The 14,369-nt window shown below is 32.8% G+C and overlaps 1 protein-coding gene across 3 annotated transcripts in view; it reads right to left on the minus strand.

Annotated features, from left to right (window-relative positions):
* The window catches only part of Cntn5 (contactin 5), a 1,085,282-nt gene that overhangs the window by 787,534 nt on the left and 283,379 nt on the right, over positions 1–14,369 (minus strand). The window contains exon 3 of one of the 3 annotated variants that reach the window (XM_063256196.1): positions 11,035–11,258. The exons of the other annotated variants lie outside the window; for them this stretch is intronic. The gene's annotated coding sequence lies outside the window, so the exon portion shown is untranslated. The remainder of the gene's footprint in view (positions 1–11,034; positions 11,259–14,369) is intronic. 3 annotated transcript variants of the gene reach the window in all.

Here is a 14,369-nt window from a genome sequence, read left to right on the forward strand (position 1 = left end):
TTTATGTTGCATTTTTAAATAATTTTCAGGTACAGAATTATGGAAAGTTTGGTCTGGATTTAAGATCTCAAATTGTCTTTCACAAATCTCTAAAATGTACTAAAATGTTTATAGAAATTTCCACTTTAATTTGGCCTTCACATATTTCTTCAGAAAACTTGGGCCTACCCAAATCTAAACTAGAAACTCAAGTACCATAATTTATGGATTTCTAAAACCTATAATAAAGTAGAATTCTGATAGACACAATTTCACTATATTTTAGTGGTTCACTACTGGACTTTAAATACTATGTTATGTATCCACTCTTGTTTATGTGTGTTCATGTCTTTGAAAAACTATTTTAAATGTTTATTAAACTGGAACGATATAATAGTGCAGTGAGAGAAATTCTAATTGATTGATTTTCAATGAGAAACTCAGTTGAGGGAAGTAACATAGCATTAATCCTATTATTTCTGTTCTATTTGTACTATTATTGACAAAAATAGTATTAACGCTTATAGCACGTGAATTCAGACAAACATTTTGATTGACAGAATTTGATAATATCAATAGACCAAAATAAACACGTACATCAATCAGATTAACTACTGATGATTATATTTGATATGGGATAGACAATTAATCTTTGATGTAGTTATAAAGAACACCTTAGCCACTGCAATGACACATGCCAATAATGGATTCTGACTGATAGTGTAGTCAGATACAGATACAATATGAGAGATCCAATACAATCTACTCACCTAAAGGTAGAGATATAAAGCCAGTAAAAGCATGATAAACAGAAAAATTAAGCACATTCTGCATTGACATATTTCCAATTGTCTTCACTAGCAGAGCAGAGTAACAAATGGTGATAGAGTGAGGCTCTCTCCTTTAGCATAGCCTTAAACACACAAATTAATTTGGATCATGATTCTACTCATCCTTGGACACATGTTGAAAACAATAGCATAGGGCTGTCCATGTCTCATCAGCCTCGGAAATTCAAGGTACTGTTGAATAGAATAAAATGTATGTGTAGACCAGAACAAATTTATCTTTCACCACTCTCACCATGATCCCAAAATAAGTGGGTACATGTACATGCCGGAAGTTGATTTTGTGGATGTAGAATAATGGCCAAAATTCACCAAGTCATTTTATTTTATATTCTACTAATAATTTTAGAACATAAATGCAATAGAAATCATTTTAATACAGTTAAAAAGTAATCACACTACTTATAATGTATTGTGACTTTTAAAGCATTGAAATAGAAATGAATGCAATGTCTTTGCATCTCTTTGCCATTACAGTCAATAAATTGCAAAGTATATGGATTTATATGCTCCCCTCTTATTTCAGTGGCCAACAGAGTATACTTAAATGTAATGGAGAAGTGAGGCTAAATGAGAGGTGGCTGGTGTGGCACAAAAGGAGTGAACCATAGGGATTCCCAGCCTAAATCTCAGAAGATGTGTGGAGTAAGAGAAAATGCAGAGGCCCTCCTGGTCAGAAAGGCAGATGGACCTCTTTACACAGTGACAGTCAAGAAAACATCTGCGTTTAACCAGACGTTGATATCTGGCAAGCAAAGATTAGGATGCAGAGGACAGGTAGGACTGATACTCAACCCCAGGTTCATACAATGGACCCTTTCCTTTCCCTTTCATCACCATGAGGATCTACAGCAGGGAACCTTTTAGAGCCTTCAGTGACACAAACAGCCCACTGATGCATGCATGCCACAGGTTCACCACCACCCAACAGGTGACACTAAGTACCCATCTTGGAAAGGGAAAAATTTCTGTGAACTCACTGAAAAAAAATTAAACTCATACAAAAACTGAGGAAAGTAGATGGTAGTATGTTTTATTTAGCAAGTTTAATTTTTTACTTTTCTTATTTGCCCTGATTTAAAAAGAGAGGCCCTTAAAACACCATGAAATCACGTGAAAAACAGAAAGAAACTATACAGAAAGTATATCTGACTTGTTATGACTAAATTCTGTCCTCCCACGCAGGTTATTGCTGCTGTTATATAAAGCATAAGCTGCAAACCAGAAAAATAAATATACTACGGAGAAGAAGAGCAGTGCATTCAAACTGTACTGACACACTCAAATGCCTGTCCGTGCAGGAGACGGCCAATTTGAAGAATGAAATATCTCAGCTATAATAGCCTCTGAGATAAGTTGTTTCCAGATTGCCTTTTAAATACCATAAGGTCATTCCACTGCTTTTCAGTACGCAGATTCTGTGGCAAAACAACAGATTCATCCACAGATTCCTGTCTATTCATATTTCTGGATTCCAGGATTCCAGGTCTATTCATATTCCTGGATGTTCACACAACTATCATGTTTAAATCGATACCTTGAAGAATTCCAAACTTTGTTGTTTCATTTAATAGTAGGAATTTAAAGTCTCAATCTGTGCTGTATATGGCACATACCCCTCTCTATTAATGGTACTTGTCCTGTCAATGTGATCTGCTTTAAATTTACATTTCTTAGCCAGGAGCAAAGTCTATTTGGCAAGAGTAAAAAGAGATGCTATAACTACTGGGTACATTCTAATCTGGTTCAAGCCACAGTAGGTATTTAACCCTATGTTTTCAAACTCAACTAATGTTCCATTTGAGATTAAAGCTTCCTTGGCAGATACCTATTCAGTTTGGCAGAAGAACAAAAATTAAGAATAATAATAATAATAATGATAATAAACCATCATATCCTCGCATTTGCTATTTAAATAATAACCTCAACAACATTTAACTCCATATTTTCAAACTTGATTTATCCAGTAGTTTACTGAAGAGAAATATTGCTTCCTGAAAAATGTAGATTAAATAACACCAAGTCACAAATGATTATAATTTGTGTGTTTAATTGTTTATACCATAATTTATTTCAAAAACTATTGACACCTATGTAGGGACTTTAAATAAAATCTATAAAAATATAAATTAATTGCAGGAATTAATTTTTCCCCTGGTATTAGGAATCAAACTCTGGGCCTTGCACTTGCCAAGCAGATGCTTACACTGCTGAGCTGTATCCCCAGTATCTTCCTTCTTTTTTTTTTTTTCCTTGTGAGCTTTTAAAAATGTATTTTAAAGTGAAAGAAAAATTAGAAATGGTGCACACGCCCATAATTCCAGGATTGGGGAGGGTGAGGCAGGGAAATCACTGAGTTTAAAGCCATCTTTGGCTACATAGTTAGTTACTGGCTTATAATATGGGGTAAAATTGTGACACCATATTTCAAAATTTAAACAAAAAATAGAAGAAAGGAAACAAGACCTCGGCACAAAAAAAGTAACCAGAAAACTAGATAGCCATTGTTTTAGATCAACCTCAAATTGATTAGCAGCTTTATCCTTTAAAGCCTGTTCAGGTTTAATAGGAAAAGTTGTCCAAAAGCTATTAGTATTATTATTTATACTTAAGTAGTAGAAACAAACAACTCTGACTTGACATTTTTATGACTATTTTATGTAAATAGAATAATGCTAAGCTTCACTTAGTATTTGTGCACAATAAAGTTCAATAGTTTCTAGTGTAAAAGTAAGTTTTAGGAGACAGGTCAAGACCGTAAGTTGGTAGCAAATATTACAAAGTGAAGTAGCAGTTTATTTATGTTAAATTAATATACAGCTTTACTGTGCATGAAAACAGAAGATCTCAGCAGATTTTATCATGAGACATTGGTGAAACCAAGATAAAAATTTCAGAACAGAAGAGAGCATTTTCTCAGCAATAGTTGTTAATGTGCTGCAAGTCCCTACAACTTATCTTTAAGGAAGTAAGGGTATTTAACCTTTTCTCAAGTATTGTGATACTTCAGAGAAACTCTAGGAGAGACTGTATAAGACTTTTGGAGTTTGGAGCTCTGTTCTGCCCCAGAGCTAAGAAAACAAATGAGTAGGAGGACAAGTAAACAAAGATTAGGATGGAAATAATTTTACTACACTAGAATTGGAAAATGCCACATTTTTCCACAGCAAAAATGAAAAAAAAATGTGTGGACTGTTTTATGTAGATCATTTATAAGGGCAAGGCTGATTATCATTATCATACAACCTTCCAGAGGTATTCAGCAGTAGTAGTTACCAGAGCTCAGCTTAAAGAGACTGGCAGTATAACAGTACAAATTTAATAGCTCAGTGAGAAATTATATGTGAAATTATATATAAACATAAAATATTTTATGTTTACTAGAAGTATGACAGGGGTGAAACCTTAAGAAACTGAGACTGAATAAGAGGGGAGAATTTTAAAGAATGGTTAAAATTACCATGATAAAAAGATTCTGTTAAATATATATGTCAGAAACTGGAACCAGTATCAGGAATAAGCATTGCTATTAGCTAATCTTTCTCATACTACACACCTTATCTCTTTGCACTACATACTTGGAAGTTAGAAAAATCTTAATGAGTGGAGAAGTTAAAAAGGTACAAGAAAATTGGAGCAAAAAATAAAACACATCATTTCCCATCATTGAGCTATTCTGGATAGACTTTTCAGTAAAAGAAATGAATTTTAATTATAATACTAGATATTTTCATTACTGAAATAAAAGCATTTTTAATCATTTAAGTAAAATCATTGACTATTATTCCAGAAAGTTTTTTTCATAAATCATCATTATTTTTGCACTCAAATCCTTACAATTGGCCATCATTCTAATTTTCTGCCACCATTAGATGACATTTACATAGTAGCAATTTTACAGAATTTACATACCTTTATGACTAAGGTTTCTTTCATGCAGTATGACATTTTAAAAATTTATTCATTTGATCACATGATTAGTGATTTATTCCTTCTTACCATCATGTACTATTCCTTTGTGTAAGTATATGCCAGTTTACTTAATTACTCATCTATAATACATGTTGTGTAGTGGTAGATTTGACAGTATGTGATGTCAGCAGATTTTTTATGTGCTTGTATGTATGTGTATGTGTATGCATGTGTGTGTCTGTAAACACAGACATATGTATCATTGCTTTTCTCCACAGAATGATTCATGAAAATTGAGAAGCAAATGCAGGAAAAAAAAGTACATTTTTTCACCTGGTTATTAGCCAGTATACAAATATAGTATATTCAAGGAGTTTATCATATTAAAAAGTAAGCATTCATATTTATTGCCAGAAGACAGTTTGCCATCAAAATGCACACAGTAAATCATAAAAGAAACTCAGCAAAGTAATTTGCAAGAAATACATTATTCTAAATTTATTTTTCAACATTTTTCATCTTTGTTTTCATTATACATACACGGGTTATGAGTACTCTTGGCCTATCTAAACCAAAACAAAAATAATTACCCATGGTAGAAAATCTATTTTTATAATCGAAAAATTATATATGACCACCTACGACCAGGTCTAGAGAATTGATGGACTGTCCTATTTGTTTCCAGAATAGAAATGGACCCTTACTTTATCAGACATCAATTCAACTATCTATCCTTCAATTCTATTATCTTAAACACCATCATATCCTGTTCTTTAATAAAGTTACCATAAATTTTCAGATTAATTTTAATTTAATTTCTCTAAGGGCTTATTTTGAAAAGAAACAAATTTCTCCTTTCTTAGCATCTCCAGATGGCCTCCACCAGACATGCTGCCATTCCAAGTGTTCAATGTTCCATTACACCATGGTGTATCTATAATAAATAAAGGTTAAAAGATCACAGAAACAGGACCATATGCCCAAACATGTTGTGTGCACCTTGGCAATTGGAATGTAAGGACTGTGTCAGATGTTATGCTGCTTGCCAACAAACTAGAATACAAAAATTCTACAACATCATAAGGAGAACCAAACAACAGTTTCCTTAAAAGTAAAAGGGAGAAGGATGGCCATCAACTCACCACTCTGCCAGATATTAACTCTGACAGCCAGGAAAATAAATCCACAAACAAAAGTATGCAGGGTAATTCATAGATTTTAATTGCTCACAAGCATTTTCAGGCATGCAATGAAATTCACAGAGGACTAGTTCCAGAATCCCCTTGACAGATACCAAAATTCAATAATATTTAATTTTCCATACAAAATGGCACAGCATTTGCATATAATCTATGTACAAGCTCATTTATAATTTGAATCATTTCTAAATTGTTAAAAACACCAAATATGATACTAATTCTATGTTAATAATTATTATATTGCATGCTTAGGGACTAGTCAGAAGAAAAATAGGATGCACGTGTTCTGAAAAAAACTCATTTGGGTTATAGACATGAACCCACCTCCCAACCTTACTCATGCTAGCTACCACAGAACATAATACTCTATCCTTTCAAACCTATTTTGATCCATAGCTAGTTGAAGATATAGTTGTGGAACCTTTTAAGAGAGTGCTGGGAACATGCTAAATTCCATAAGGAAAACCTCCATTTTCTTAGGCCTTGCTTAAAAATTTGCCATTCAGATGGTTTCTGTGGTTGCTATCCCTCATTCAGACTTCTCTGTCTTTGTTTACTTTTTTCTGTAGAACTTATCATGTAATAATTATGTATTTTATTTATTTGTTCTGTGAATCAGTGAAACAAATCCATTATATTATAAACTCTGTTTTAGTAGGAATTTTTTCTGTATATTTTAGTAATTTGGTTTCTGAAACCTGCTGTTGGGCCTGTAGCACAGCATTCGGTACATATTTGTAGGATGCGTGTCTAAATAAATGAAACATAGAGGCTGCTCAGATGCCAACTGTATCATACTGCTAGGGAGAAGCATAAATCAGCAGACTCCTCTAGGGAGTCTTCTAGAGCTCATACATCTTACCTCATTAGAGGTCTTCAAATAAATACCTCAAGTAAGTAAGTAGATGGTATAACACAGATGTCATTATATTCCAGTCCTTAATGTCAGAACTAGTTCAGGAATTCTAACTTATTCAGGAAAATGGGCTTTTAACTTAGGGATATAGATTATGAGCAGACATTCTTTGTGTAATTAAATTTAAGTTTTTAGTAAACATGAATTATTTTATTACATGAATATCATTATTTAAGATCATTTAAATATATAAACTATTTTCCAACAAACTTGTCTGCATTTGTTCAAAATGCTTTTTTTCCTCTAATAAAATATACATCCTAACCAATATTCTTGAAGTAATGTATCTGACATTTTCAATAGGACAAAATTCTAGAAATAAGATTTGTATTATATTTGGAAAAAATGATGATGAAGTGGTTTAGCAAGTATTGTGCTGACTGAAACAACTCCTATCCATTTCATAGCCAAAAGTAATTATGGATAATATGGTAGAGTTGTCATTTAGGTACAATATAAACTAATAAACAGTAAATGTGCCACTTACCTACTTAGGTATTCTTATACTTTTATTTTCTCAATTATTAAAGAACAAATTAAATTGATCTTAGGTCAGTCATGAAAAATGGGATTGATTTACTCACTAAAAATTGCAAAACAACCAAGACTATACAATTTCTCTGATTCAATAGAGAAAACAACAATTTTGATAAAGTTATACTTTTTAATCTGAGCTTTATCTTTTCTCTGTATGTACGTATGGTTTGTGTTATCACACTAATAGGTTTGTGCTTTATCACACTGATAGATTGGGAGGAAACACAACATCAAAAGACATAAGGACACTCTTTTGGATTTCTTCTCAACCTCTGTACAGTTCTCAGACGTCCTGATGTGAATAATCTCCTCATGTTCACAAGGACTTTCCTGGCATTAACACCATTCATATGACTCAAAAGTTTCAGTAGTTTAGCAACATAGCCTAGAAAGTAATCAAGATTGTGTTTGAACTCATATGTTAAGACACAGGAAAAGCTAAAGGAAACCAAGATATGAATGAAGCTACAGATATAAAAACACTAGCAGATCATTATCACCATCTGCCTCTCCCATTTGGTAAATGAGATATTGTACATAAGCTAGCATAGTGCTTAGTACATAGCAGTAACTGATTGACTTTTGTTAGAGCTTTAGTTTAGATTGTCCTAACAGAATACTATAGATTGAATGAATTAAGTAAAAATATTTATTTCTCTACAATCAAGAAGCTGAGAAGTCCAAGACAAAGGTGCTTGCAGAGTCATTGTCTGAAGAAAGCTCTCTCTCTTTCTGATTAGCAGATTGCTACCTTCTATGTCATCACATAGTGAAAGAAAGCTTGTGTCTTCTCTCTCTCCCTCATTCTCCTCCGCCTCTTTTAAAAATATAGTGACATTAATCCCATTATTAGAATCTCAATTTGTCATCAAAACTAAATTTTTCACTTCTCAAAGGTTCTACCATCAAACATCACATTGATGATTAGAATTTTGAAACAAGAATTTTGAGAGGATTCAAACATTTTTTATCCATAGCATTTAAGTTTCACACACACACACACACACACACACACACACACACACACGAACACACACACACGTACACACACACAAATACAATTATTCCACACTTCCACTGTTCTTAAGGATAGAATAAAAACCGATAAAAGTTTTAGTGGTGGACACATATGACAAATTTATAGCAAAATGAAATGAATTCTTTCAAGAAATATGATGAGTTGGGATGATGTAGAAATACATCAACAAGTGAAAAGAAAATAAAACTTATATGACATTGGAAAGTTTCTTCTGTTTTAGGCATATAGCCTAGCACATAAAAGTCCCACTTAAAATTTGTTGCTTTTTGCCTGAAAAATGGAAGAAAGATACATCCCACTAACCCTTATATATTTGCACAATATGGCTTACTCATAATAAAATAACAACTCACAGAAATTCTAAAACAAAACACATTTGAAATACATGATCAGGCAAACCAAAACAGTTTAAACCTTTAACAAAAAAGAAATATGCTTGAAAACAAATAATTATAAAACATATGTGAAAATTCAAAAGAAGTGATTTGGAGATGACTAATTTTTTTATCTGTTCCAAGTCTCATAATATTTTTCTGCTTATAAAACATTTATTGAGGAGTACATTTTTAGAAGGTAGCTAGTTTTAGTTACTGAAAAATTGTCAAAGCATTTATATTTTATAAAGTGATGAAAAACATGGAATTGGAGATACCTAGTCAATCTAAAATTCTGCAATTTCCAATACTGTAACTTGTACATATTTTAGGTTGCAAATATAAAACCATTTGGTCACAAATTATAATTTTAATAACTATTAGCATTATATTAATTTCACTACTGCATTCTAAAAGTAAAAAAAGAAAAAAAGACATTTCCTTCAAAGAAATTCATATGGAGAACCATATTGCTGCCTTGGGTGACAGCCATACCTCAGCTTAACAACCCAATGCCCTCCAAAAAAATTAATCAGTATTTTTTGTTACCAAGAAGCTCTGTGCTACAGGCTGATATATTGGAAGAAGTATATAATTTGAACTAAAGATGTGAATGTAGATTTAGATCATGAAATGGATGAAGTTCTGGCTCAAATAAGGAGGTAGGACTTTAGCCTCAATGACAGGTAAATTCATTTAATGATGATTTTAATATTTCCCATCATTTTACAATTGTTTGAATAGAACATATTTTTAATTGAAATTAGAGGTTTTTTCCCTGATATAACTATCATTATATAAACATAACTCAATATTTTTTTCTTATTTTGTGTCAAAATAGCTTAAAAACAGCTTTGTCTATGATATATGAGTTGTGTTTGTTTGTATTTATATGACTATAGTTTTTATTTCTAAATAATCTTTAGTATTCTCTAGTTAGACTTTCCTGTTCAGAGGTGATTTGAAATAAGACTCAATTTTGATGCTGAGACACAATACCAGTATCATTATTATTTTATATCTCCTGATTCTACATCCCTGGACTAATCCAAACATTTGGGTTTGAAAACTTACTTTGCTGTTGATATGTACTAAGAAGTTAGGCCTGTGAGAGTTGCATCTGTAATGAATACATTTTTATCATTATTTCCTAAACAATATGATATAATAACTATGCACATTATATTTTTACATAATATTTGATATTTTAAGAAATATAGAAATTATTAAAATTATTTTATTAAAAATTAAAAGAAATAAAGAGATTAAGATAAAAGAGAACATAACAACATAATAACACAGGTCAGAACAGAACAATTTTAGCAAACATAGTGTTTCACCACAAGATAGCCCAACATAACAGTAGCAACCATAGTGTCTCTTTCCTTGAAATATTTGAGTATAACTTTGTATGTTATATCATCAAACACAACATGACAGTGTAAAACCATTCAAGAGAATGAAAGTATTACAGGGTATCTAAAACCAAACACAGAAAATGAACAATGATTTCTATAATATCTCCTTATCTATAAAAATTTTGTTTATACTATCACATATAATAAAATCCAATAAGATAACAACATGATAAACAGATGGAGACAGAAGAACAAAAGCTTCATGGGACTAAAAATAAGATGATATTATATCACCACTAGCTATTATATTGTCTTGTTTTCTTCAAAATAACTGTTCATACCATCACAGACAATAAAATCAAACAACCCAGAATAGAACCATTCCAATTAATGAAAACACTATAAGCAATATAATGGGGAATCATGTTTACCACATACTTTTATGTATTCTTACCATTTCTTACACTAGGGAAACTATTTGGTATTTATACATGTGAGTTTGATTTATTTAGCTTATGAATATGGTCTCAAGCTGCACCCATTTATTTATAAATATCTCAATGTGATCATTCTTTATAGCTGAGTAGTACTCCAAAATTATTTAAATTTTATGCAAAGATTTTTCTAGGTAATATTCAAACACTATGCCATTTTAGGTAAGGTATTTGCATATCTTCAACTTCAGCTATCCTTCTAGGGGATGGTAATATTCTGGAAACCAGTTCTTACAGAGACTGAGAGACGGCTATGTAGTTATTTTATCCTATAAATATAAAAAAAAATATGAAGAGCCTTGTGGTGAATTGAAAACTGGCGGTCAACTTAAAACCAGTTAAACTGAATCAGCATGGTGCTGACTGTTAATGGCTCACCTGAGGATTGTTGCCAAGATAAAAAGGAGAACTGGAGAGGAAGAGTTTATTGTTTAGTGTTGTTGGTTCTCCTTTTGCTGTGGCTTCTCCTGGAGGAGCTAGTCGAGCTTCTTTCCAGAAATGAACTTGGCTGTTCTCATCATCAGAGGAGCTTTGGACCTTGTTGTTGCTGAGAATGGCTGCAGTTCACTTTGGGGAAGCTTTGGTCTTACTGATTCTGGACTCTGGAGGGGAAAATAGTGTGCTGTTCAATCTCCTGAAAAAGTTCATCATGCTAGCTTCCTGATATGAACTCGGCTGGCCTTACATATCAGAGGAGCTAGGGACCTCACTGTCACTGAGGATGTTTGTGGTACTTTTCAGGGGAGCTCTGGTTCTTACTTTGAACATAGCTTTCTGGCTCCAGTGCAGACGCCTCAGCCTACTGGCACAGATCCTTTTTTCTGCTGGCACAGACTTTCTAGCTTCCACTGCTGCCCTTGGGGTCTTCCTAGAGAAGATTCGTGAAACAAAATTTGCATGAGTCACTGCTGTGAGCTCCAGGCACCAGTTGGGTTCCTGGGAGGAACTATCACGGACTCTAGGTCCCCAGCTGAACTTATGCAGGATATTGCCATGGATCCAGGCCCTCAGCTGGATTCTCTAGGTCTTTAGTGTGTGAACATATTTCCCGCACTTTCTGTGTATTTGACTTCTTGTGTGACCACTATAAATAATACTGTAGCTTATGTGTCTTGTATGCAATTGTTTTCTTGCAAACCCTTGACTAAAACAAACGTCAATCAAGCTAGTCTTTAATTTCACATTTTTTGAAGGATGCTATGGTTTCATAGTTTGTTACAAGTTCTCCCTGATATCAAATATATAATTCTATTAATATTTATCATTTTGCTCAACAGCTGCATTATTTTAGAGTATTCTTACTGATGCATAACTGGTGGTATATAGTAAGATAAGTATGATATTATCTTCTTATGAATAAACATATAACCTAAAAAGGAGCACAGAAATCATAAAACAAATGAGTAAAATATAAAACAGAAAGGAATGACAACAAAAGTATGTACAAGTGTTACATAAGTTAAAAAGTTGGAGTTATTTTCTAAGAATCAAGCCATATATCTTTTAATTAATATTTAAAAGATGGCAGATAATCAGATCACAAATGTTCTTTTTCAGTTTAAACAGGTATGTACTGATTCTTGCATCTTTGATTCTCAAAATTTCTGTTAAGACTCTATAAAGGAAGATAAAGTACAACTATCACACAATATCCAGATAAACTGGTTCTGTGGATAGTCTCTGTGAGAGATGAGCTGCTTTCTCTCTAAAGGGCAGAATCTGAACATCCCTGAAGCAGCATGTTGCCAGCCTCAAGGACACTACCTGAGATTCAGGGGAATGTGATCATTTTGGAAAGCACGGCCCCAAAACATGTACAGGTTGGAAAGAGGAGCGTGGATAGAATTTCAGTTTCAAATGTCCTCCTCAACACTATGCAGTGAATAAACTACATAACATTCCCGAAGTATGGGATAACTTTCAGCATGTGGGAAAATTCAGCAGTTATAATAACAAAAAGACCAGACCAAAAAAGGCAGGAAAGGAGGAAGGGGAAAGTGGGAAAAAAACATATATCATTCTTAGCAACAAATGAAGTCTCTCTTTAAAGTAGATGTTTGTGGTAACTATTATGATTTTATATTTGGGGCTATTACTGAGAAATAGTTTACATCTTTCTTATAAACACCTGAGAAAAAAGCTAATGTATGGTAGATATGGCATTACCCCAAACATTAAATGTTCTATAACCACAGTAGATAATCTGGGCAGGGGCCACAGGCAAAGGAACTAAAGCAGTCAAATGCACTCCACAGTCACACTGTTTTTTTTAGAAATGCTATTTCTTCCAATAAATAGCAGTGGAACAATGGTTGCCCTTTCCTCAATTGCAATTCTGAATCTTCATCTTATTCCCCAGTCACAAAGCATCCTGCTTGATGAAGTTCATGTCCTCAGTGATGTGTGAGTGGCAAAGGGGCCACTCAGGGAAAGCTGACAGTTCCCTGATCATATCTGTGGAGGGCTTACTGTGCTTCTATCCCGGACTGTGAAGTACTCATAACCCATACCAGTATAAGTCCCCAGTGATCTCTCAGTGTAAAGAGAACAAATTGAGCTTTTGCTTAAGTGAGAGAGGAGTGCCAAGTATTTGCCATGTCATATAGACATTTTTTTAAAAAAAATTAGCTCACAATTTTTGTGATCCATCATGAAAGTTAATTCAATTTTCTTTCTGCTTTACTATCAATTACACAAAATTATTGTTTTCCTCCTGAAATCCCTGTGATGAGCTAATAAGCCATCCTTAATACATAAAGTCAATATTTAAAGGCATACTCCATAGGAGTGTGACATAATGTCAAGTAAAAAGTCAAATACAAAATTTTCTCTGTGCTATAATTATGAGCATGTCAAATTACTTTTGCCTCTGAAGGAAAACATAAAATTTTAAATGTTACTATCATTAAGGGAGTATAACTGTGGGTTAACTATTTCTCATCATTAGTTCAATATTTTTGATATATGCATGAATGTATATAATTAATCTCTAATGTATATTTTTAATTTGCTTTGAAAGTTTTGATTTAAATATTAGAGATTTTGAACTATTACTATCACTTTGGGAGTAATATATTTTTAATGTGTATCTCAAAAGGACTGGGAGAAAGTATGCAATATGGGAAAAATGCTTTATAATTATTCTGAAAAAAATTGAATAATTTACATTTGCTTACTCTAAATATATTCATCTTTCAACAGAACTAAGATTACAAATGTGTTCTAAGAATATCATTACTGTAGTTTATGTCCAAAAAAAGACACAAAATCTTGTTCAATTGGTATTCCGTATCACCTGCTTCTGCATCACTTGATCCAACCAGTCAGTCAATCAGGGACTGACAATAGTACACTGCTGCTGATGTGTACTAAGCAATTAAGCCTGTGATAGGTCCATTGGCATTGAAAGAATATACACTGGTATTTTTCTTAACCATTTTGCCTCTAGACATGAAAAATTGAATTTGCCCAGTTTTGCTTGTGTAACTGTGTACAAGATCTATTTCTGTCTCAGTGCTTCTTTATAAAAATGGGATAATAAAACCCTTTTCATTGGGTTGCTTTGAGGTTTAAATGGAGAAAAATCAATAATTTAAATTCTTTCTTGCCTTTCCTTATTTCTTTTATTTCTTTCTTTTGTGTCATTGCACTATTTAATGTTTTCAGAAGCATATAGTGTAAGAGTGAAGATAAGTAATGGACATCCTTGTGTT

Source organism: Cavia porcellus, unplaced genomic scaffold (genome assembly GCF_034190915.1).
Source record: "Cavia porcellus strain 051 isolate PalLab524CR breed Dunkin Hartley unplaced genomic scaffold, mCavPor4.1 scaffold_9, whole genome shotgun sequence".
Taxonomy (NCBI): domain Eukaryota; kingdom Metazoa; phylum Chordata; class Mammalia; order Rodentia; family Caviidae; genus Cavia; species Cavia porcellus.